This window comes from Hyla sarda, chromosome 7, assembly GCF_029499605.1.
Source record: "Hyla sarda isolate aHylSar1 chromosome 7, aHylSar1.hap1, whole genome shotgun sequence".
Lineage (NCBI taxonomy): Eukaryota > Metazoa > Chordata > Amphibia > Anura > Hylidae > Hyla > Hyla sarda.
Window position 1 is genome coordinate 212,580,151 of NC_079195.1, and position 27,237 is coordinate 212,607,387.

Sequence of the window (27,237 nt, forward strand, 5' to 3'; positions counted from 1 at the left end):
CATTGGCTTTTTGGACTTTGATTTTGATGATCTATTGTTCGCATTTTCCCACGCATTGCTCATTAGGTCATCAACCCTATTTAGCTCTAAAATGGTTCTTCAGGTTAGGCTGCATTCACATCTCGTTTTTGCAATACGGTTGCCGTATCCGGTTTCATTGAAAAAACCGTATCGAACCATATTGCAAACCGTATATATAGACATTTCATTGTAAACCGTCTGCCAACCGTAGCATCAGGTTGTGTACGTTTTGCATCATTTATACGTTTTTTAACGGTACACCAAACCGTAGTCTAATACCGTATCCAGCTTACGGTTATTTTAAAATGGAGTTCTATGGTAACCGTATTTAACCGTATGTGCGTACGGTTACATCCGGTTTGCACAATGCTGTTTTCATTTATTTATTTTTTACATTTTGTTTTGGAAATTCAATAAAAAAAGAACTTTATTTAAAATGTTGACAAACATAAAACCGTATCCGTTTTTTTCAAGGAAAACATATTAAAACGTATGCAAATGGACATCCGTTTTCAAACCATATACGGTTTAAAAACGAGAGGAGGCATATACAGTTGCATACATTTCGGTCTGATTTGGAGACATACATTTTTTGTACAGAAACAGGATATGGCAACTGTATTGCAAAAACGAGATGTGAATGCAGCCATACTCGGGAATACTAAGCAGTCAGGATATGAGATGATCAGTGCCCATGCTTAGAAATTATGACATCAGGATGGCAATGTCATAGTCAACCAACAGATCTACACATCCGGCCAAAATGGACTATCGAGGGAAATCTAATCCAAATGTTTTTCAATAAAAATTACAAAGAAGGTCAATCATGATAATATGGCAATGGCAGCAGAAAGTCCTGGTAAGTGCTTTACACTTTGCTAAGCATAAGATTATATTGAATTCTCCAAATGTTCAGCATTTTTCTATTAACTTAAGCATTACTTTACATATCTATTCATATTTCTATAGAAGGGATTCAAAGTAGAAATGAGTAATAAAAACTCAAGCAATAAAAGACAGAACAAAACTGAAAAAAATACTCTTAATGTGAAGGAAAAATTATCCATCTTTCCCATACACCACATTGGGATGCAAGAACCTCATGAAAATACCTTTTACATTCTGTTATTTCCATGTAGAGGCACTTACACGCTAAGGGCACACTTTATCATCTGCCTTACTATTCAATGAACTGAGTCCAACTCAAAGAAAGAAAAGAAAATGAAAAATACAGGAGGCAATAATGTTATTTTAATGTTGTTTTTATGACTAGGAATTCATTGAATGGATTGAGGAATCAAGAGGACAAATGGGAGGAAGTCATGAATGGAAGACAGGCATTCATATATGAATATAATGTTACTTTTCTCTGCCCCCTAGATAAACAAAGCTTGTACACAAACATTCCTCAAAGTGAGGGTATGCAATGTGTGCAAGAATTATTAGCAAGGAATATGAGTATAATTAAACAAAAAATGAACTTTTTGATGTCCCTGTTGGATCTTGCCCTTTCTAAAAACTATTTTCGTTTTGACGAGGACTTTTGTCTCCAAATAGGAGGCATTTCTATGAGCTCGTCAGTAGGCCCCAGTTTGGATAATGCCTTTATGGCAAATTATGAAGATGTACACGTGTTCGGTATTTTTGGCCTGGAGACGTCGTCCACGTGGCTTCGCTACGTGGATGATGTCTTCATGCTATGGGAAAAAGATGAAGAATTCCTATTGACATTTGTGGAAAAATTTAATCAACGCCATGAGATCATAAAATTCACTTTAACATATAATGTAGAGACTACATGTATACATTTTTGGGATGAAGAGATACACAAAAAAGGTACTGATATAATTACCACCTTATACAATAAACCTACAGATAGAAATAGTATGCTACATTGTACATCCTATGATTCTCCCACCACCTTCAAAGGACTCCCTAAGAGTCTTCTCAAGCGAGAAGAATATCTAGTACTGATGAAGAAAACAGTAAAAATAAAAATACGTTTGTGGAGAAAGAATATAAAAAAATAGAGGTTGAAAAAATAGAGGAAGAAATTGGTAAAAAAAATATTGAGAGGAAAATTCAGACAGAGATCAGAAAAAAACACGTAAAATAGAAAGAATTATGTATACAGGATGTTATGATTGGAAAATGTTGAAAGCAGATAATAAATATGGTAAACTATTCAAAGATCCTCCTCTGTTTGCTTTTAAAAAAGGTAAAACAATTGGTGATAGATTGATTAGGAGCGATGTAAAACCTAAAAAAAAACAAGAATTTTTAGCTACAAAAAAGAATGGAACATATCCTTGTTTATCAGTGCCATAGTATCATAAGAAGTGATTGTATTTATTATCCTACAAAAGGTATACAATAAAAAACAAAGGTTTCTATTCCTTTCAAAGTTCCAATGTGATTTACTTTCTAAAATGCCCTTGCGGCAAAGCCTATGTGGGCCAAACTTCCAGACAAATAACAATAAGGCTTGCTGAACATAAATCTATGATAAGAAGGTATTCACATTTGGAACAGGACGGAACAAAAGAAACGCAATATGGAGAAACAAGCGTAGCGCATCATTTTAAACAGCTTGGACACACAGTAGCAGATCTCAGATGGCAAGTAGTAGAAGAAGTAGAAAAAAGAAAAAATAAGGAAGAAAATAAAAAAGCAATACTGAGGCATGAGGCATATTGGATGACGGAATTAGGAACAATTGAACCAAAAGGACTTAATGAAGTGTGCAGTTATAAGGCATTTTTATAGTAGCTGTGGTTATAAGAAATGTAAATATGCAGTGCACTGAAAGAATCAGCGCAGAAAGAGTTAAGTATGTTATACTGACCAGCATATTTAACCATGCTTGAACTCCACACCTGTGCGTATGATTAAGGGATTGTTACCTGCAACGTAGTGCGGCAGGCTGGAGCTGAGGTATTTGTCATCTTACCTGTCTGGGATGTATACCATCATACCCCATTTACAGATATTATGTACCAATCATATGTGAATGAATTGAAAAGAAAATTATGCAAATAAAGCAAAAAATCTGCAAGAAGACCTGAACGTAGTGGTCGTGAGTAATTCCATGTGAATACATATCTATCTATTGTTATGTGCTCACCGCATGCAGTCCAGGCACATTTCACTAAGTCAGTACGTATGGTGAACGATAGCACCATTTACCTGTGATGGATTCGGTTTACTTCTAAGTAATATATTGTATATGTGAGAGTAACCAAATGCTATTGAAAAGTCAGGGATATGGTAAAGGTCTTTTGGGTATTATTAGTCTTTGGGTTTCTTATTTTCATCTTAAAAACAATATGAAAACAGAACTAGTCTGGGGTTTCTTAGACCTACCAGATTAAATCACACTGAAGGCCCATCTGCCATCTATCCAGAATGATGCATGTCAATGTTCACACAAGTGCCAGGTTTTGCCACCCAGAATGGAAGGGCTCCCAAACCCACAGGACAGTTTTCCACTTCTTTGCTTATAATGTCATTCTAGGTAGAAATCCTGCCCAAGGTCTTGCCAACCAGTCACAAAGAAATTGGTGCTAGAGATGATCGTACATCCAAATGGAAGAAATTGGCCATTTATTCCTTTCAGACTGAAAAATGTTGTCAAAAATTTTGCCTCACTTGCTCAAAAAAGTTAGGTAGGACACCCTAACGTCTCCAAGGACTGTAGGAGACCTTAACGTGTCATACCTGACTCAATAAGCAGGATCCGAGTCATCAGACCACATTTTTCAGAGACAATTTGTTTACTTCGGATTTGGCCACAAATCTTTAACATTTTATTTTATTTATTTTATAACATCTTTAATATGGTTTCCACCATTTGTGATTCAAACTTCCACATGCTTTGCAAGATTTCCATCAACCCAATGCAGTAACTCCACACTTCTGTCAATTTTAGCTAAATTATTCATGATGTGCTCCTTTAGGTGATTCATATCTGTGAATTTCATTGGGCACAACTTCTCCTTTAGCCCACCCCAGAAAAAAGAAGTCAAGGTCTGGTGAGGGAGGAGACCATTCCAGATAAACATGTCTTTCAATCCAGTTAGAAATGTTGTCATTTAGCCAATCTTTTCCCATTGTGATGTAATGGGAGGAGCTTCATCCTGTTGGAACCACTCAGTGATTCCTTCCCCTAGCCTTTACAATTGGAGGCATTAAAGGGGTACTCTGCTGGAAAACATCTTATCCCCTATCCAAAGGATAGTGGATAAGATGTCTGATTATGGGAATCCCGATACTAGGCACCCCAGTAATCCAGTGAATGGAGTGAACTTTGCTCTGTGCCGGATGACTATAGCCACCATGCCCCCTCCATTCATGTCTATGGTAGGAGCCATCATGCTCCCTGCCATAGACATTAATGGAGGGGGCGTGGCGTGACATTAAAAAACAGAAGCTCCATGTTTCCACGTTCTGTTTGCCACTGCTGCTGGCATGGAGATCGTGGGGGGCCCCAACGGTGGTACCCTCGTGATCGGATAAGATGTTTTTCGGTGGAGTTTCCCATTAACTGGTCTCTCAACATAGTGAGGTATGTCTCCCCCACAACATGATCATCATAGAAAAATGGTTCCACACATGAGCTTTCCACGAACTAAAAGTTAGCTATAGTTAGTGATAGTTCCTACGTGTCCAGACTTTAGAGCCCATATACCTCCATGAAATGCTTTATATTCTCCTGATGGCCTGTGGCATGTAAAGACAGATATTGGAGATTACACTTTCATACTTTTCACCATGTGTATGTCTAGCTTTAAAGACAGACTTAAAGAGTACCTGTCACCAAACTAAACTTTTAATATATTGTTCCATATGTAATTATAAGACACTTTGCTATGTACTTGCTGTTAAAATTCTCAATCTATATGTTTTTAATTTGATTGAAAAAACTGCCACTAGGTGGCTCTGTTCTGTTTCCTGCGCAAGTCAAACAGTTAGTTTGGTCTCCTCCCGGCCTGGCAGGACAGGAGGGGTGTTAGAAGTAGTTAGGGAATATAATCTGACTTGGTTTAGAAAATATGGTTTGATGACATTTACTCTTTAATAAGAATTTATAAGGTTGGGTCTATGTATGTCCCTGGTAGACATGAGCTAATATCACTAAAAGAAAAATGCCTTATCAGTAACTGTGCGTTAGTGCACATGAGCACCTTCTTGAGCTCCCCCACCGAGGGCCAATCAGCATGTCCTGAATCTGCCATTGTCGTGGTGTTCCCAACAAGAACGTGCTCTTTTGTAAGAACGATCCTTTTGTTATTGTGCGCGAGAACACTTGATAAGCGGCGTTCTCCCTGTACTACATAAAGAGAAGAAAAATGATACAGTTTCCGAACGCATAAAAATCAGTTGTAAGAAAAGCCATTTCGGCTGTACTCATATTAAGGAGAACAAAAGGCTGGAAATATTAATATTTGGAATAATGTGCGATATGCTCTGTGCAAACAACAATTCTATTTCCAAATCTTAATTTTTGCATTATACACACATAATATAACATACTCATGCAGAAACATTCTTTTTGTATGATTTGTTCCATAACGCTGAACATTTTTATGTTTTGTAATTAGGTTCTGTAAGCCACACTGTGTTAAGTCTTTCATACTGTGAAAATCCATACGCTTGTAAAATTACAATGAAAGCCTTTCCTCTTTAAACATGTCCCCTGATATCTACATTAGGGAAAAAGCGTATTTACCCAGATTCCTCTTAGAAACCTATCTGTGCCCATGTTCCCTAAACTGTACTAACGTTTAACAAGGCAAGATGTGCGCTGGGACACCATTTGTCCTTTGTTCTTGTAAAGGGTTTTTATAGCAAATATCCAGCATATTGTTACCGGTGCTCTATAGACTTGTCAAACGGTAGGAATTAGAGGGAAGCCTAAAATAGGACGAAGCTTAGGTGATACAATGGAGAATCTTGGCTAAAATTCACCCATGTTCCTTGCAGATATTGACACGGATTTTAGTGAGGAACTTACCTTAGGCCATTGTTTCCCAACATGGGTGCCCCCGGCTGTTGCCAAACAACAAATCCCAGCATGCCCGGACTGCCAAAACATCAGTATTTTGACAAATATCATGGGATGTATTTTGAGAAGCAAATGTCCCAAAAGATTTGATCAAAGGACTCAGAAGTAGCCCAAATGCAAAATGTTTCATTTTTTACAGGTAAAGTGACTTTTTCTTTGGCCTAAAAAATGGGAACATAGCTTTTGAATACTGTGTGAATATTTTGGACACTTTCCCTGACAAAATAGAAGATATGGGGTCTTCCTATGCCCCTCAATAAGCATGATACACAACTATTCCCAAAGCCATGGGACTAAACTTCTTGATGCCTACTAGTTGAGTGCTACATCACTTCCTTTCCCAGGCTAATAAATTAAGATTTCCGTTATGGTGAATGGAGAGCCAGTTTTCTTTCTTCAGAACAATTTTGCATACTTTTTTTCCCCAGAGAACATTTCTTAGAAGACTCTCTACCAGTTGGATCCCCCCAGGAGGATCAGTACAAGTGGCATACATAGAAGTAAAGGGATTTTATGGCCTCTGATTTGGCCTCCCAAGACAGAAAGGTCTGGTGGGCTTCCCTTTCTTTCCATGACCCATTTGTTAATATCACCCTCCATTAAATGGAAACACGGGTAGATACCATCTTATACCCTATCTACAGAATAAGGAATAAGTGTCTGATCCGGGGGGGGGCATGATTTCCCCATGCACAGAGTGGCCTCCGCTCTGTGCAAGAAACTGTGGTCAACAATCCCCCTTTGTGCATCTCTATGGGAACACTATATCTCCAGCTCTCTCATAGAGATGTATGGAGCAGGCACATTGACCACGGCCACTTTGAGCAAGAGAAGAGCCGGAGATCTGAACACAAGTGTTCAGAGATCTGGGAAGGCGTTTGCAGGGTGTCCCAGTGGTCGGACCCCCCGCAATCAGGAACTTATTATGTGGATACGTGGTAAAATAGAGAAAATACGGTCTTAGAGGCGCTGCACACAAATGTGGTCACAAATGGGAAGACTCTAGCCAGAACAGGACAATAAATATTTTTTATTTGAAGCAATGGATGACGCGTTTCAGCACACAGAGAGTGCCTTCCTCAGGTCCAAACATACAGTGCAATTTCAGGGGTGGATCAGATGCAAGATTGCACTTGTGGGGTTCCTATGTTGGACAGTGCTGGCGTGGTTCTGCCTATTATGTGGATAGGGCATAAGATGTAATGTACCAGAATTCCCCTGCAATTTACTAACAATGCTGTTCCCTATAGAGAGGAGTTCTGCACAGTTTCTTACCAATAAAAAAAAAAAAAGAAAATGAACTGGACCAAACTTAATAGGGCCCCCTTTCTCCACGGCCGCCATAGCAGCCGTATGGTCTGCCACTATAGTATGCACACCCTTGATCAATACCTTACGAGCAGCACAGACATAGTAATAACATTTACAATCATCTTTCCGATCGGATCAATGATATTTCCAGTGACATCAGACAACACAGGTGCATCCAATAAAGCCCGTTCTATTAATACCGAAATGTCCAAATGTTATTTTTCATCTGCACAAAAGGAAGGTTAAACCAAATATTTGTCACTTCTATGAGGCATTAGGACAAAATAAGCGGATTTACTGTGTTTTTTATTGAAAGGGTAAATAAAGCTTCACTCACACGTGAGATTATCTAACAATCCATTGCTGATTTTTCATCTCTCCCATTGACGACTGATGGAGACACATTAACAATTGTATGTGACAATCAGCACCGTTCAGAAAGCTCTGTGACCCGGCTAATCTGTGCACCGAGACTTAGGACATGTGAAAGGGAAGGTGATTGAGAGGGAAAGATTGTCGGAGTTTAATGGCAATCAGTCATGACAATGCCGGAGCGGAGTGCGATGATGGAGAAATACACAAAGTCTCCTCCGCCACATTCCTTCCTTTCTATTTTTAAATGCAGACATTGTCATGGAAAAACAAAGGTAAATTCTGTCAGATCTAAAAACTTTTTAATATGTTTTTATTGCTGAAAATTAACCTGTTAAGGACCAATGGCGTACAGGTACACCCTTGCGTCCTGGTACTTAAAAGGGTACTCCGCTGAGAACATCTTATCCCCTATCCAAAGATGTCTAATTGCTGGGGACCCCCACGATCTCCGGGCCAGTATCGGCAGTGTCAAGAACACGGAACAACGATGTCTGCTGGGGATCTGGGACGTCCCGGATCTGGGAGTGTCCCGGATCCTCAGTGGCGGCGGTGGGAGCGGCCTGCGCCATCCCCCTCGGTTCCTACGCCCCTGACTCCGGCCCTAAGACATCTTATCCCCTATCCAAAGGACAGGGGATAAGATGTCTGATTGCTGGGGACCCCCACAATCTCTCATACAGCACCCACCTGTGTGTGGTCCACGCAGCTCTGGAGGCTCCGAGTCTGTAGCCTCAAGACTGTGGGGCCGGAGTATCGTGATGTCACAACTTCGCCTCAGTGTGATGCCACACTTAGGTGTGATGTCATGATACTCGGGCCCCTTGGTCGTGAGGCTTCAGACTCGGAGCCTTCAAAGCTGCGTGGACCACACACAGGTGGGTGCTGTATGAGAGATTGCGACGGTCCCAAGCGGCAGGATCCCCGCAATCAGACATCTTATCACCTATCCTTTTCTTGGTGAAAATTTCCAAAATTTGGTGAAAAATTTGCATGTTTTTTACTTTGAAACTCTCTGCTTATAAGAAAAATGGACATCCAAAATAAATTATATATTAATTCACATATACAATATGTCTACTTTATGTTTGCATCATAAAGTTGACATGTTTTTACTTTAGGAAGGCATCAGAGGGTGTCAAAATTTTCAAAATCTGAATTTTTCAGGGGCCAGTTCAGTTTTGAAGTGGATTTGAGGGCCTTTAGATTAGAAATACCCCATAAATGACCCTATTATAAAAACTGCACAAAATGACATTCAGTAAGTGTGTTAACCCTTTAGATGTTTCACAGGAATAGCAGCAAAGTGAAGGAGAAAATTCAAAATCTTCATCTTTTACACTTGCATGTTCTTGTAGACCCAGTTTTTAAGTTTTTACAAGGAGTAAAAGGAGAGAAATCACCTTAACATTTGTAACCAAATTTCTCTCAAGTAAGGAAATATCTCATATGTGTATGTCAAGTGCTCTGTGGGTGCACTAGAGGGCTCAGAAGGGAATGAGTGACAATAGGATTTTGGAGAGTGAGTTTTTCTGAAATGGTTTTTGGGGGGCATGTCACATTTAGGAATCCCCTATGGTGCCCGAACAGCAAATAAATAAAATAAAACACATGGCATACTATTTTGGAAACTACACCCCTCAAGGAATGTAACAAGGGGTCCAGTGAGCCTAAACACCCCACAGGTGTTTGACGACTTTTTGTAAAATTTTTATGTGTAAATTAATTTTAATTTTTTCCACTAAAATGCTGTTTTTCCCCCAAATTTTACATTTTTACAAGGGGTAATGTGAGAAAATGCCCCCCAAAATGTGTAACCCCATTTCTTCTGAGTATGGAAATACCCCATGTGTGGACGTCAAGTGCTCTGCGGGTGAACTACAATGCTCAGAAGAGAAGGAGCGCCATTGAGCTTTTGGAGAGAGAATTTGATTTGTGCCTTGTGCGTTTACAAAGCCCCCCCCCCCCCCGTGGTGCCAGAACAGTAGACCCCCCCACATGTGACCCCATTTTGGAAAATACACCCCTCACATAATTTAATAAGGGGTGCAGTGAGCATTTACACCTCACTGGCGTTTGACAGATCTTTGGAACAGTAGGCTGTGCAAATGAAAAATGGAATCTTAAATTTTCACAGACCACTGTTCCAAAAATCTTTCAGACACCTGTGAGGTGTAAATACTCACTGCACCCCTTATTGCATTCCGTGAGGCGTGTAGTTTCCAAAATGGGGTCACATGTGGGGGGGGGGTCCATTGTTCTGGCACTATGGGGGCTTTGTAAACACACGTGGCCTTCAATTCCAGACAAATTTTCTCTCCAAAAGCCCAATGGTGCTCCATCTCTTCTGAGCATTGTAGTGCACCCACAGAGCACTTCACAAATGGGGTATACAAATTTTGGGGGGCTTTTTTTCCTATTTTCCATTGTGAGAGTGAAAAATTTAGGGTAAAACCAGCATTCTAGTTAAAAATTTTTTTTTTTTTCATTTGCCCATCCAACTTTAACGAAAATTCGTCAAACACCTGTGGGGTGTTCAGGCTCACTATACCCCTTGTTACATTCCATGAGGGGTGTAGTTTCCAAAATTAGGTCAAAATTTTTTTTTTTGTCAGAATCACTGTAAAATCAGCCACCCCTGTGCAAATCACCAATTTAGGCCTCAAATGTACATGTTGCGCTCACACTCCTGAGCCTTGTTGTGCGCCCGCAGAGCATTTTACGCCCACATATGGGATATTTCCGTACTCAGGAGAAATTGCGTTACAAATTTTGGTGGTCTTTTTTTCCTTTTACCTTTTGTGAAAATATAAAGTATGGGGAAACACCAGCATGTTAGTGTCAATTTTTTTTTTTTTTACACTAACGGGCTGATGTAGACCCCAACTTTTTCTTTTCATAAGGGGTAAAAAGAGAAAAAGCCCCCCAAAATTTGTAACACAATTGCTCCTGAGTACGAAAATACCCCATATGTGGCCCTAAACTGTTTTCTTGAAATACGACAGGGCTCCAAAGTGAGAGAGCGCCATGCGCATTTGAATACTAAATTAGGGATTGCATAGGGGTGTACATAGGGGGATTCTATGCCAGTGATTCCCAAACAGGGTGCCTCCAGCTGTTGCTAAACTCTCAGCATGCCTGGACAGTCATTGGCTGTCCAGAAATGCTGGGAGTTGTTGTTTTGCAACAGCAGGAGGCTCCATTTTGGAAACACTGCCATACAATACATTTTTCATTTTTATTGGGGGGGGGGGGCAGTGTAAGGGGGTGTATATGTAGTGTTTTACCCTTTATTTTGTGTTAGTGTAGTGTACTGTTTTTAGGGTACAATCACATGGGCGGGTTTACGATGAGTTTCCCGCTGGGAGTTTGTGCTGCAGCAGAAAATTTGTCGCAGCTCAAACTTGAAGCAGGAAATTTACTGTAAACCCGCCCGTGTGAATGTACCCCTTACATGGGGGGGGCAAACCTCCAGCTGTTTCAAAACTACAACTCCCAGCATGCACTGACAGACTGTGCATGCTGGGAGTTGTACTTTTGCAACAGCTGGAGGCACACTGGTTGGAAAACCTTCAGTTAGGTTCCGTTACCTAATACAGTATTTTCCATCCAGTGTGCCTCCAGCTGTGGCAAAAGTACATCTCCCAGCATGTACTGATCACCGAAGGGCATGCTGGGATATGTAGTTATACAACAGCTGGATGTACCCAACTACAACTCCCAGCATGGCGAGATAGCTGCTTGCTGTTCGTGCATGCTGGGAGTTGTAGTTTTGCAAGATTTAGTTTTGCAACAGCTGGAGAGCTACAGTTTGGAGATCACTGTGCAGTGGTCTCTAAACTGTGGCCCTCCAGATGTTACAAAACTACAAATCCTAGCATGCCTAGACAGCAAACTGCTGTGTTAGCATGCTGGGAGTTGTAGTTTTGCAACATCTGGAGGGCTACAGTTTAGAGACCACTGTATAGTGGTCTCCAAACTGTAGCCCTCCAGATGGTGCAAGGCAACAACTCACCGGTTTCTGTAGTCAGTAGGATCGTCGCATGCCGCACCAGGGAGAGGATCGCCCCCTGCCGACACTGATCGCCACTAGTAAGGGACCTCCACCGCTGCCGTCGGTCACACCACAGGGGTATCGAACTTTAACCGCCCCCGATCTGCTATTGGTTGGTCGCTTCTGACTGACCAATAGGAGGGATAGGAGGTCACCCCTGCCACCTCACTCCTATCCTTATTCCCCTTATTTTCCGGGTCACCAGAGACCCGTATGACCCGGAATCGCCGCAGATCACCGGTCTGATCGCCGGCCGACATGGGGGGGTCTCAGGACCCCCCCCCTCGACGATGTGCCGGGATGCCTGCTGAATGATTTCAGCAGGCATCCCGGTCTGGTCACCAACCGGCTAGCGGCGGAGACCGGAATTCCCACGGGCATACCTGTACGCCCTGCGTCCTTAAGGACACCGGATGCAGGGTGTATGAATACGCCCTGCATCCTAAAGAGGTTAAGAAATTTGGAATACTTAATAAAAAAATGAAAATCCCACCACTAGGGGTCCCCATACCTACTCGGACACTAACCAGTTCCGCAGCCGCATCAGGCGTGTACATGAGTCATGGACAAGAGATGACTCATGGACAAGGCTGCATAAGCAGACACACCAATCATCTCCCACCACCGCAAGAAGAGACATGCCCCCTTCCACCACACACCAATCACCTCCCACCACCAGGGAAGACACCCCCCCTTCCTCTGAGAGGATTTCTAACATTGTGAGCTAATGAAGAGAGGGATTTTTATAATAAATATGGGCAGGGGTCAAGTCCTAGAAAAAAAAGTGTGAGAACTCACCCAAGATTTCCACTCAAGGGCTGGTCCTGCAGGACTCCTGCTCATGGGAACAGTGTTCCTGCTGTGGAAGAAGTGCAGGAACTCAGTTCCCACGAGTTCCTGCAGGACTTGAGCCCTGAATATAGGAGAGAAAATCAAGATTAGATACTGAGTGACATATTTCTACTGTGGGGTCTGACAGGTGTGCTTTAAAGGGGTACTCCGCTGGAGAAAAAAAAATTAAATCAACTGGTGCCAGAAAGTTAAACAGATTTGTAAACTACTTCTATTAAAAAATCTTAATCCTTCCAGTACTAATTAGCTGCTGAATACTACAGAGGAAATTCTTTTCTTTTCAGAACACAGAGCTCTCTGCTGACATCACGTGCACAGTGCTCTCTGCTGACATCTCTGTCCATTTTAGGAACTGTCCAGAGCAGCATATGCTTGCTATGGGGATTTTCTCCTACTCTGGACAGTTCCTAAAATGGACAGGAGGTGTCAGCAGAGAGCACTGTGCTCGTGATTCAGCAGAGAGCTCTGTGTTCCAAAAAGAAAATAATTTCCTCTGTAGTATTCAGCAGCTAATAAGTACTGGAAGGATTAAGATTTTTTAATAGAAGTAATTTACAAATCTGTTTAACTTTCTGTCAAAGTTTTCCACCGGAGTACTCCTTTAAATAGTTATGTAGCAGTGTTTCCCAACCAGAGTGCTTCCAGATTTAGCAAAACCACAACTCCCAGCATGCCCGGAGTTGTAGTTTTGCAACAGCTGGAGGCACCCTGGTTGGAAAAACAGTCCATCCACTCCAGCCTATTACCCTGTCCTATGTCCATCCTTTGGTTTCCATCTACACCTCGTTACTCCTGTTACTCACTGGCCCTCATTTACTATTCCAAACCCGACTTGTTTTGTTGGTTTTTTTTGTCGCATCTTTGTCTGCGACATGATGCGCCAGTCTGGGACACAATGCAAAATTTTTTTCCTGACGGACCCGATCTGGATTCTCCCAACCCCGAAAAAGGGACGTAACCTGATATTTCTGAGCTTTCCCACGTATTTATAAGGCTTTCCAACCCCAATTTGTTGAATTGTTGTGGATTTTTTCCCTACAACTCAGGAGTTGGAAACCAAAACCAACAAAACCCTCGTGCGACAAACAGGATGCAACATAATAATAAATACCAGGGGGAAAAAGCAAGATAGACTTACAACCCGATTTTCTAAGTAAATGAGGGCCAATGTCTCTTCTGTTGCTGTCCCAGAACCTATATCACCTGTGTCATCCTTCCTGCCTGATTCCTGTATACTGTCCCAACTCTCCAGTGCTTACCCTGGACTGCTGATTATGCCTACTTACCTGCATCTGTACTATCTGGTACTGAAGGTTTTGAGCCGGAAGAAGCACTGACACGGACGATGCTCTTTACTTTGTGTTTTCTGCCTGTGCACCTACACAGATATGCGAAGCAAATCTTAGCGAGTTGCCGCATATTCTTTTTTATTCAGTTGAAGATGTAGTTGAAAAAAATGTCCTTTAATCCAATTGAAGCCCCTCTCACATGACATAGATTGGAGATAGGTGCTTTAAAGTTGAAAGGGACACTCCGCCCCAAGACATCTTATGCCCTATCCAAAGTACAGGGAAAAAAATATCTGACCGCAGGGGATCGCGCCACTGGGACCCCCCTCGATCTCTGGCCCAGCACCTCGGCATTCTGATCACACCCGTCATGCATCCTCCCATAGACAAGAATGGGGGGGGGGGGGGGCGTGACGCCCATGGCTGCCCGAAGCTGGTAATCTGAACATAAATGTTCAAAACGCCCGGGTGTCGGGCCGGGCCGGACATCGAGGAGAGTCCCAATGGCCAGACAACCTGTGGTCAAACATCTTATCCCCTATACTTTGGATAGGCTGTAAAATATCTAAGAGCAAAGTACCCCTTTAAACATTTTGAGATTGTAGCGAAATCTGCTACTTCTTCGATCTTTTTAATCTTTTTAACCTTTTTAACCTTACGACTTGTCTTTCTTGGTGTTGCAATTTCAGTTTTGAGGAGCGTAGTTTATGGGAAAGATCTTGGTACTGACCTTAGCTATATTCCTAGTTATAGGTAATTAGGTCACCCCTCAGCCATGTCTTTTTCTCATTCCAACCTCTGTTACACCTAGCGCTCCGGGTCCCCGCTCCTCCCCGGAGCGCGTACGGCGTCTCTCTCTCCGCAGCGCCCCGGTCGGTCCCGCTGACCGGGAGCGCTGCACTGTCATGGCCGTCGGGGATGCGATTCGCACAGCGGGACGCGCCCGCTCGCGAATCGCATCCCAGGTCACTTACCCGTTCCCGTCCCCTGCTGTCATGTGCTGGCGCGCGCGGCTCCGCTCTCTAGGGCGCGCGCGCGCCAGCTCCCTGAGACTTAAAGGGCCAGTGCACCAATGATTGGTGCCTGGCCCAATTAGCTTAATTGGCTTCCACCTGGTCCCTGACTATATCTGACCTCCTCCCATGCACTCCCTTGCCGGATCTTGTTGCCCTTGTGCCTAGTGAAAGCGTTTTGTGTGTCCAAAGCCTGTGTACCAGAACTTCTGCTATCCACCCTGACTACGAACCTTGCTGCCTGCCCTGACCTTCTGCTACGTCCGACCTTGCTTCTGTCTACTCCCTTGTACCGCGCCTATCTTCAGCAGCCAGAGAGGTTGAGCCGTTGCTAGTGGATACGACCTGGTCACTACCGCCGCAGCAAGACCATCCCGCTTTGCGGCGGGCTCTGGTGAAAACCTGTAGTGACTTAGAACCGGTCCACTAGCCCGGTCCTCGCCAATCCCTCTCTGGCACAGAGGATCCACCTCCTGCCAGCCGGCATCGTGACAGTAGATCCGGCCATGGATCCCGCTGAGGTCCCTCTGCCTTATATCTCTGATATCACCACGGTGGTCGCCCAGCAATCCCGACAGATCGCCCATCTATCCCACCAGCTGTCGGAAGTGTCCACCATTGTGCAGCAACTTCAGTCGCAACTTCAGCAGCAATCATCTCCTCCGCCAGCTCCTGCACCCCTTCCGCAGCGAGTGGCCACTCCTAGCCTCCGCCTGTCCTTGCCGGACAAATTTAATGGGGACTCTAAGTTTTGCCGTGGCTTTCTTTCTCAATGTTCCCTGCACTTGGAGATGATGTCGGACCAGTTTCCTACTGAAAGGTCTAAGGTGGCTTTCGTAGTCAGCCTTCTGTCTGGAAAAGCTCTGTCATGGGCCACACCGCTCTGGGACCGCAATGACCCCGTCACTGCCTCTGTACACTCCTTCTTCTCAGAAATTCGAAGTGTCTTTGAGGAACCTGCCCAAGCCTCTTCTGCTGAGACTGCCCTGCTGAACCTGGTCCAGGGTAATTCTTCCGTTGGCGAGTACGCCATACAATTCCGTACTCTTGCTTCTGAACTTTCCTGGAATAATGAGGCCCTCTGCGCGACCTTTAAAAAAGGCCTATCCAGCAACATTAAAGATGTTCTGGCCGCACGAGATACTCCTGCTAATCTGCATGAACTCATTCATCTAGCCACTCGCATTGACATGCGTTTTTCTGAGAGGCATCAAGAGCTCCGCCAGGAAAAAGACTTAGATCTCTGGACACCTCTCCCACAGTCTCCATTGCAATCTGCGCCTAGGCCTCCCGCCGAGGAGGCCATGCAAGTGGATCGGTCTCGCCTGACCCTGGAAGAGAGGAATCGCCGTAAGGAAGAGAATCTTTGTCTGTACTGTGCCAGTACCGAACATTTTTTGGTGGATTGCCCATCCGTCCTCCACGTCTGGGAAACGCACGCTCGCACCCAGCTCTCGTGGGTGTGGCGTCTCTTGATGCTAATTCGGCTTCTCCACGTCTCACGGTGCCTGTACGGATTTCTTCTTCAGCCAGCTCTTCCCTCTCAGCCGTGGCCTGCCTGGACTCTGGTGCCTCTGGGAATTTTATTCGGGAGTCCTTGGTGAATAAATTCCGCATCCCGGTGACCCGTCTTGTCAAGCCACTCCACATTTCCGCGGTCAACGGAGCCAGGTTGGATTGCAACGTGCGTTTCCGCACGGAGCCCCTCCTAATGTGCATCGGACCTCATCATGAGAAAATTGAGTTTTTGGTCCTCTCCAATTGCACTTCTGAAATTCTCCTTGGACTACCCTGGCTTCAACACCATTCCCCAACCCTGGATTGGTCCACAGGGGAGATCAAGAGCTGGGGTACCTCTTGCTTCAAGGACTGCCTTAAACCGGTTCCCAGTACTCCCTGCCGTGACCCTGTGGTTCCTCCTGTATCCGGTCTCCCTAAGGTCGTTATGGACTCTGCCCGCCTTAAGAAGTGCCTCTCCCCCCCTCCCAGTCCAGTCAGGCAAGCCTCGGTGCCTCCTCGTGGCCCTCGTCCTGGTGTCACACTGCCCCGTGCCAGGCCTCGCCCTCTGCCCTCCCTCCCCATTCCCACTCCTGCTGTACTGCCTGCCCTTGAGGAATCCCTCCATCCTTTCCCGGTGTCCTCATCCCAGGGGGGGCAGTTACCGGACAAAGAGAAGGGGAGACCTAAGGGGGGGGGGGTACTGTTACACCTAGCGCTCCGGGTCCCCGCTCCTCCCCGGAGCGCGTACGGCGTCTCTCTCTCCGCAGCGCCCCGGTCGGTCCCGCTGACCGGGAGCGCTGCACTGTCATGGCCGTCGGGGATGCGATTCGCACAGCGGGACGCGCCCGCTCGCGAATCGCATCCCAGGTCACTTACCCGTTCCCGTCCCCTGCTGTCATGTGCTGGCGCGCGCGGCTCCGCTCTCTAGGGCGCGCGCGCGCCAGCTCCCTGAGACTTAAAGGGCCAGTGCACCAATGATTGGTGCCTGGCCCAATTAGCTTAATTGGCTTCCACCTGGTCCCTGACTATATCTGACCTCCTCCCATGCACTCCCTTGCCGGATCTTGTTGCCCTTGTGCCTAGTGAAAGCGTTTTGTGTGTCCAAAGCCTGTGTACCAGAACTTCTGCTATCCACCCTGACTACGAACCTTGCTGCCTGCCCCGACCTTCTGCTACGTCCGACCTTGCTTCTGTCTACTCCCTTGTACCGCGCCTATCTTCAGCAGCCAGAGAGGTTGAGCCGTTGCTAGTGGATACGACCTGGTCACTACCGCCGCAGCAAGACCATCCCGCTTTGCGGCGGGCTCTGGTGAAAACCTGTAGTGACTTAGAACCGGTCCACTAGCACGGTCCTCGCCAATCCCTCTCTGGCACAGAGGATCCACCTCCTGCCAGCCGGCATCGTGACAACCTCTTCCACCCCCAACCGGGGCCCATCAGTAATAGAAAGTAACATTCAGTAATGCAGCTTAAAGGGGTACTCCGGTGGAAAACAAATGTTTCCAAATCAAGTGGTGCCAGAAAGTTATACAGGTTAGTAAATGACTTCTATTTAAAAATATGAATCCTTCCTGTACTTGCCAGCTGTTGTATGCTCCAGAGGAAGCTGTGTAATATTTTCCAGTCTGCTTCTAGTCTGGACAGTTCCTGACACGGACAGAGGTGGCAGCAGAGAGCACTGTGGTCAGACTGGAAAGAACCACACAACTTCCTCCGAAGCATACAGCAGCTGATAAGTACTGGAAGGATTAAGATTTCTAAGCTTCATAGAAATACTCTCACAAGGAAAGTGGATACAGCGGGAAATTCTGGATTCTTTACAAATAACAACTGCATAAAAAAAATTATCGATTATTGGAGATGACCCTACTGACTACTCAGGAACTTTTGTTAATTGAGGTTTTACAGCCATTAAAGTCAGGGCTTTATCTACTGAGTATTCCAATGGCAGATGTCCATGTTGAAGGATGTTAGTATGCTACATCTGCTACTAGCCGGTTAATCTACATTCCCAAACAGATGTCTCGCCCTTAGTTTCAGGAACTTCATTTAATAAGACACAGAGACAATACAGTAATGGGATATACGGCTAAAAGACAATGGAATACCATAAGAAGATTATACTAAGGGCTTACATCCTTACTTCTGAGTGTCATTGGGAGCGCTCAGACCGAAGGAAGAAAATTGAATTATAAGAAAAGTCCGGACACTATCAGTTTCCTATGTTAATTTAAATTAAACATTTTTTTCAGAATTAAGTATTGACTACAAAAATATTCACATGGCATTGACCACCTGTACAGCCAATTGTCTACTGCTCCGATGCATCTAAAAAAGAAGCAACTGTGCAATTGTTTTAGTTGCAAATCTCCTACCGTTTTGTGTATACAGCTCCTATGCAAATTTATGCATTTATTCTGAAAACAAACCCTGTAAACTCCGGCATACCCTCTGCCACCTGGGCCCTACAACCTGTTTGCCTAATGTACCGAATGAACCAAGAGGTAAAGGACTGCGTATCAGACTACGCAGTGTTTGTAGTCTGTAACCATGGAAATGTATAAGGGTGTATTAATGATGTAGACACAAAATGATAGGGTTTTTTAAAAATTATTATTATTATTTAAAAGCTGCTTTATTTTTTACTTGATATACATTGGAGCAATTAGCGCAATTGTTTGCAGAAGTTTACCTAACCTCTTAAAGAGGACATAAGGTCATAAGGTTTTATATCCCCTTGTTGCCTCTGGTGCCCTAATTCCAATGGTGTTTTTCCAAAGGTTACCAAGATATAGGGATTTTATTATTTGGATGACCATCTGAACTTTTTACTAAATGGTGAGATGGGCAGGAACTATAATGCAAAATGGGTAGGATTGTTGGGCTAAGTGCTTGTGATCAGGAATCTAAGGGGGCGTGAATCACGTTTAGGGGGCGTGGTTATAAAGCTCCTAACCCCTCCCCCCTGAGATTTGCCTTCACGCCCATTTGGCAAACAGTTCAGGTAGTAAAATCCTTATTAAGTAAAAAGTATAAAGTAAAAATTTAACAAATAATAATAAGTACAGTATATAAATGTGTGTATAATAATAATAATTTAGTATTGATGTGTCCAGGGGCGTTGCTAGGTCTACAAAAGACCCAGGGCTAGAGTCCATGGCCCACACCCTTAGACACGCCCAAATCACGCCCTCAGACACACCCCTAAGAGAATGTATGAAGCATTATCAGGGACATTACTCCTCCATTCTGATGATTAGTGCGTGTTCCAGCAGACAAACCTCACCGATCACCTAGCTATCCCCTATTATGTGGATAGGGGATCATTTTAAATTTTGGGAATACCTCTAAGAGCAATGGTTGATGTGATGTGATCATAAATCATCAATTTTGGCATTTGGAAAGTTTAATCTGTTCACCGTGTGGGATAATAAACATTACATTTTTCAAACTTCGGACATTTACGCATGTAAATGCAATACCAGATACTTAGTGTTTATTTTTGTTGACAATTATATTTTTTACATTTTTTTCTCTTCTACCTGGCTGGTTAGCAAATAAAGGGGTAACAGCATGCATTTCTTGCATGCATCTTTTTAACCCCTTAGGGACATACACTGGAAATGACAGAAGCCAGGAGCATCATGTCACTTCCCAGAAGCCACTGGTGTCTTAAAGAAGCGGTGGAAATAAGAAAAAAAAACAGCAGTAGCCAGAGATCCGGGGCTATGGGCATGAGACCCGGGGCCACAGCCCCATTCCCCCCCCCCCCTTAGCAATGCCCCTGGCTGTGTCCAAAGATTTTTATTCTTTTTGAAAAGGGGTAAAACACAATATTGATGTAATGGTTCTGACCTGAAGAATAAAACTAACATGTGAATTTTACAGCATGGCAAATGGAGTAAAAAACAAAACCATTTTTTTTCACCCCACAAATAGTTTTTTGGGGTGTTTTTTTTTCACTACATTTTATGGTAAGTCCTCAAATGGCTCCATCAATGAGAAAATAAAAGTTTTCTGGCTTTTAGAAATCAAGAAGGAAAAAAAATGAAAACACAAAAATACATTTTTTCCCAGTCATGAAAGGGTTAGAGGTTATCCGCAGGCTTGTTTTGTTTACTCGGTGCTGTGTTCAGACCTTACCTTTGTATTTGCCCACCCTTTGGGACATGTCTTGCATAACACAAATGCAAATGTGGATGTATTTTTATTCTTTTGCAGACGTTTGGTGAGCGGCATGACATATGCTAACTAGACCTGACTTATCCGGCCCCAACGTCACCGCAATTTAACCTGACAGAAACCTATTAGTCTAATAAAAAGGAACAAGAGTCATCGTGGCTGCACTGAAAAGGCCACCGTAGAAATACATAAAAATAAAAAATATATATTGTTTTACATAGCAGAGATGGTCACTACTAGAAAACAGCTCTACTGGTGGCCTTCAGCACTATAACTGGACCTTGGGTACTGGAAGGATTAAAGGGGTATTCCAGCCATAGACATCTTATCCCCTATCCAAAGGATAGGGGTAAGATGTCTGATTGCTGGGGTCCCGCTGCTGCGATCTCCATGCAGCACCCGCATTCTATGCCGGGCTACTGATCCAGTCTCGGAAGCCTCTGTGTTTCTGGGACTGGAGACGTGACGTCACGCCATGCCCCCTCCATTCATGTCTATGGGATGGAGCATGATGGCCATCACGCCCCCTCCCATAGACATGAATGGAGGGGGTGTGGTGTGTGATGTCACGAGGGGGTGTGGTGTGATGTTATGACTCCAGTCCCGGAAACACAGAGGTTTTCGAGACTGGAGCAGCAGCCCTGCATAGAATGCGGGTACTGCACGGAGATCGCGGAAGGCCCCAGCAGCGGGCCTCCCTGTGATCAGACATCTTGTCCCCAATGCTTTTGGATAGGGGATAAGATGTCTATGGGCAGAATACCCCTTTAAGATTTCAAAATGGAAGTAATTTACAATTCTGTATAACTTTCTGGCCCCATTTGATTTAAATGTGTATTTAACCTCTGCTGTTATGATTCTAGTCCCAAATAGATTTCTATTTCTTCACTATTTCTGTTGGATCCCACTGAATGTAAAATAGTAGAGGGCTTACATTATTTTTTTTATCATAGAGCCTGTATATATAACCTCTGTGCCAGGGGTCAAGTCCTGAGGATAAAAGTGTGGGAACTCACCCAAGATTTCCACTTAAAGGCTGGTCCTGCAGCACTCCTGTGTAAAAAGTACAGGAACTCCGTTCCCATGCTTTCCTGTGGGACTTGAGCCCTGCTCTGTGCCCTCTCTGGCTTGGATACTTCAGCAAACGGGCATGGCGACTTATCTGTGCATAGGTAGGCATTGGCCCCATTGATTACAATGGTCGTACATAGTCAGCTAGGACCAAAATTCGGGTAATTTCTGTGAGCATACACATGTTTTGCCTTGTCCTCAAAAGTGTTGATCATAGAACTTTAGTGTTAGAGACCAAACTCATATACACCCAGACAATGTCCCGAATGTAGTCACTATCTGACAACACTCAGGTCATTGAATGGGGTGAGTGCCTAACAGATAAATCGGCATAACATTTTGACATGTTGTCACACAGAGGTCACAATCGTCATGGGAACCCGGCCTAACTATCCACCATGTTTTTTTGTGATTTTATCTCATTTTGTTTGTTAATGTGCTTCTGGAAGTTTGTACAAACGTTCTAAACATTGTGAGTTTAATTGAATTTTGATGAATAATTTGAAACATTTTTCCATCTGTTAGTTATAATGAGCATGTAAGCAATATGACTAAACAAATAATTAAGATCTACACGTTAAACAAAACATCAATGCATTTATGCATTGCCTTGTAGCTTCTAGTGATTATAAGCATTTAGCAACATCTTCGAGAAGAACACGGACTGTCTGGCGGAGTGTCTGTGTAATAGAATGATTGACTGACTGTCACAGAAAGGCTCAAAAGTTTCCTGAGCCTCCTCTATTGTGTTATGTAATTGCATGAATAGAACTTCCCTAATATATTCAGTATCAAAACTGCAAGGCAGGGCATAGACCCTGTTTTTCTGGCAGTCTTTTCCTGGGAGCACATGGTAAGTGTGTTTTGTCACCTGTTTGCACTGGTGCTGTACTTTGCGGCGGCCATTGCTGCCGTGCGGCCATGTCTGTGGGGTGTCGCAGCCCAGGGTCTGGTTGTGCGGCATTGAGGCTGCTCTGCAGTGGGTCATTTCCCCTGTGGGCAATGGTGTTGCGGCACTGGTGGTCACGGCTCAATGCAGTGCCATTTTATGCTATTGATATTAGGAACCCGCTACTTACAGGTGGCCGTGATGTGGCTAGCGGACTTGCACTTCATGACCATCAAGTACACTAGCGACCTGTTGGTTTATTGAATTTTTCTGAGAAGCTTAGGACACTATGCAAGATGTAAATGTGCAACCATGTCTGTTTTTTTACTCTATGCAATTCACTATATGCATCATCGCTCGCTTTACATGCAGGCATGATGAATGTGTGAGTAACACTGCATGTTGTACTATATTCATGACCGCACAAGGTAAAGGAGCAGGGAGTCCATGGGTAAACAGGAGTCCATGTGGCTTTATGTACATTATTGTAATGTAATGTTCTACCAATACAGTTGGTGGCCACTACTGGGCTAAGGATAGGGTTCACTGGCTTCATATTTCTCTTGCAAAGGCCAGTAGTAATAAACTCTTCTTTATGAGTGTCTTTTCATTCTGGCTTATAGAGGTGGTACCAAAGCAGGTCCTGCCCTCTATAAAATTGCTATAAACATTGTCATGTCTTGGGTAGGGATCATGCAAGACCTAAATCTCACCCCAAACACTTATGCTTACTTAGATGATCCACCCTACATGGTGACCCCCAACTGGTGGAAGGTCCCCACACCCGCTAGGTGCGTGGGCTGTCAGGGAAGTTGAGACAGGCCAGGTAAGCAAGGGGGCAGAAAGGTACAAAATCAGCAGACAAAAGGGTAAAACAGGGACAAGCCAGAAAGTCAAAAACACAGAGGGGAGCGCAGTACAAAATCAGGACCAGAAACAGAAGACGATCACAAGCAAGGGTCAAATCAGAAGGGTAGCATAGTACACAAAGTCAGCAGGCAACAACAAGTTCAGGTCACAAGTAGTGTTGCTCGCGAATATTCGCAATGCGAATTTTATTCGCGAATATCGCATATTCGCGAATTCGCGAATATTCGCAAATATAGCGCTATATATTCGTAATTACGAATATTAGTTTATTTTTTTTTATTTTTTTTCACAGTACACATCACAGTGATCATCCCTCTCTGCTTCCAGCTTGTGTGGTGTAAAGAAGGCTCTAATACTATTGTGTGAGACTGGCGTGCGACTTTTCGCATATGCGAATTTTCCCTTATGCAAATTTTGGTGTATACAAATTTTCGCATATGTTAATTTTCGCATGTGCAAATTTTTCTTTATACAAATTTTGGTGTATACAAATTTTCGCATATGTTAATTTTCGCATGTGCAAATTTTTCCTTATTCAAGTTTTGATATATACAAATTTCCGCATGTGTTAATTTTCGCATGTGCGAATTTTCCCTTATTGAAGTTTTGATATATACAAATTTTCGCATGTGTTAATTTCCGCATAAGCGAATTTTCCCTTATGCTAATTTTGGTGTATACAAATTTTTGCGTGTGTTAATTTTCGCATGTGCGCATTTTCGCATATACGAAAATAAAACGCGAATATTACGAATATGCGAATTTAGCGAATATATGACGTCCATATATTCGCGAAATATCGCGAATTCGAAAATGGCCTATGCCGCTCAACACTAGTCACAAGCAGAGGTCAGGTTACGGAAGCTCAGAGTATAGAGTATAAAAACGCTAGTGAAGGGAACAATTCACAATCATAAGCCCAGACTGAAGACATAGAACAGTTTAAATATCCCACCATTGGGAGGTGTTAGTGACAGAACTGCCACTAATTGGCTTTCCACACATCCTTCCTCTACCAGGGACTCTACCAGGAAGACGAGGAACACTGTCAACAGCTCTTGAGACCAGTGGCAGTGCTGGAGCAAAGCAGGGTAAGTTTATTACACCCATATGCCACTTCATTGTTCATATAGGCATGTATGGTGCTGCATCTGGATAAACAGGAAAGGATCGTGGGCCATTTATACTACTGATAGCCAGAACTGGCCTTTCATTGATCAAACATTCATGATCCTATTTGTTTCATTAGAATTGTTATTAATAATAATATTTTATTAATCTTTTATGCATTAAAGGGGTACTCCGCCCCTAGACATCTTATCTCCTATACAAAGGATAGGGGATAAGATGTCTGATCGTGGGGGTCCCGCCGCTGGGTACCCCTGCAATCACCCTGCTGCACCCAGCATTCGTTTAGAGCGTCGGGTGCAGCGCCAGAGGCTGGTGACATCACGGCCACGCCCCCTCAATGCAATATAATGGGAGGAGGCCGTCACGCTCCCTCCCATAGACTTGCATTAAGGGGGCATGGCCGTGACATCAGGAGCGGGGCAGGGCTGTGACATCACAAGCCTCCATCCCGCATCGCCAGTCATCCAGCACGGAGCAAAGTTCACTCTGTGCACTGGATGTCTGGGGTGCCGCAACTAAGATCACAGCGGTCCCCAGCAGCGTGAGATCAGACATCTTATCCCCTATCTTTTTGATATGGGGTTAGATAACTAGGGACGGAATACCCCTTTAAGTCTACAAATTCCTACAATTGTAAAACTACCAGGACAGGTATCCTACAATCACACTACAGACAAGGTCTTTGAAGTGCGCTCAGTACGCGCACCTGACCCGGGATCCAGTGCGAGCTCTGTGACTCATTTCCTTGGGGAATAATTATCCTCTTGCAGTCTCAATTCATGCCTGACATGTAATACACTGTATATATTATATTTCGAATAGCAAGTGTTATAAACTTATTTTGACATGTATAGTTTTGCATAGTTTCAGAAATCCCATTTCATTTTGGACTTCCGCCATCATTACATTTCGATTCATTTCTGTAGGGCAACATTTGGAAATATTTAAAGAAATTATAGAACATTGCATATTGTGTCTTTGGCACATAATGTCATTTTAAAATAACGGATATTGCCATATTTCATTCTGCTGAGATAGATTTAACAGGGGAAAAGAATACATCAAATCTGTTTATGGAGATTAGTATAGAATAGAGTCCCCAAGTGATCATTTTCAAAGGGGCTTCATCATATCTGCTAAATCATTGTGATAAAATTAGTCTTAGGGCAATATAAAAACTCTTCATTGAGGATATTATTCCAATCCCGGAGTTCTTTTATTCCATAGTAAGGATGTTTTACTGCTAAAACGAAATTCTGTCAACGCAGTCAATTGCAATGACAGTGACACAGTAGGCAGGGAACAGTACAGCCCTAAACTCAGCCCAACCACTGTCACTAGTACCTACTTGCATGCACTGCCCTAAGCGGCGGACCCAAACTTGGTGATGTTCCATATACTTACTAAGTGCACAGGGCTCTAAGGAGGGTCAGCCAGGCAAGGTCAAAACCACACGAACAGAGTCAGAGCATGTAGTGAGAGTTAAAGGGTTACTCCGCTACCCAGCGTCCGGAACATTAAGTTCCAAACGCTGTGTTTGCGGGTTTCTGTGTTCACGCCCGCCCCCTCATGACATCACGCCCCTCATGTGACATCACATCCCGCCCCCTCAATGCCAGTCTGTGGGAGGGGGTGAGATGGCCATCGTGCCCCCTTCCCATAGACTTTCATTGAGGTGGCAGGCCATGATGTCACGAGGGGGGGGGGATGTGAACACGGAAGCCCCCACACAGCATTCGGAACTCAATGTTCTGGATGCTGGGGAGCGGTAACCCTTTAACAGGAAACAGGACAGAGGGTCAGAACCAGGAGGATAATGCTGCACAGAATCAGAACCAGAGCCAAGAATAGTAACCAAAAGGATCAAACCCAGAGAGAAAGTGCCAGGTCCAGATCGGCAGACAGAAATCTGGGGAAGAACAGATGGTCAGGTCCAGGCAACAGCGATGAATTGGAGGCAGAAAGCATGTGAAGATAAAGGAACTACAATCACAGGTGTCTGTGACCATCGGACACATGTTTACCCCTTAAGGACACAGCCTATTTTGGTCTTGAGGACACAAACAATTTTCATATTTTCCGTTTTTATTTTGTTCCTTCTCGCCTTTTATTTTTCCCCCTACAGACCCATATGAGGGCTTGTTTTTGTTGTGACCAGTTATACTTTGTAAGGACACCTTTCATTTTACCATAAAATGCAGGGCCGAACCAAAAATCTATATTAGCTATCTACTTGTATAGTCTGCCAGGAGGAACAACATACAAGAAAATCCCCAGAGCGGCCCAGAAGAAAGTTAGCAGAGCTCCGGTCACAATCTTAACTCATCGGACCCATGCGATTGTGCCGCAAGTGGTCAGATGAGTATCTGAAAGCCCCACTAATACTTCAGTATTGATCATGTCATCCAAATGGTTAATGGCAAGCATGGGTGTCATAAAAGCACAAAGCTCCCTGCGGCACCTAACAGGGACCGGATGTGGTGCAGGTGCAAGAACAGGTAACAGGTGACAGATAGCTAATGCCATTCACTACTCCTATTCATACAGGAGCTGTAATAGCCCAGACAACCCCTTAAATAATGTGACCTCCAGGATGATCAGCTGCTCCCAGCACCAGG

The 27,237-nt window shown here is 43.9% G+C and overlaps 1 long non-coding RNA gene across 1 annotated transcript; it reads left to right on the forward strand.

Annotated features, from left to right (window-relative positions):
- The first annotated feature begins 766 nt into the window (after positions 1-766).
- Positions 767-27,237, forward strand: LOC130282209 (uncharacterized). The gene is made up of 3 exons (XR_008846281.1): positions 767-880; positions 24,508-24,579; positions 27,167-27,237. It is a non-coding gene; the product is annotated as an uncharacterized LOC130282209 (long non-coding RNA).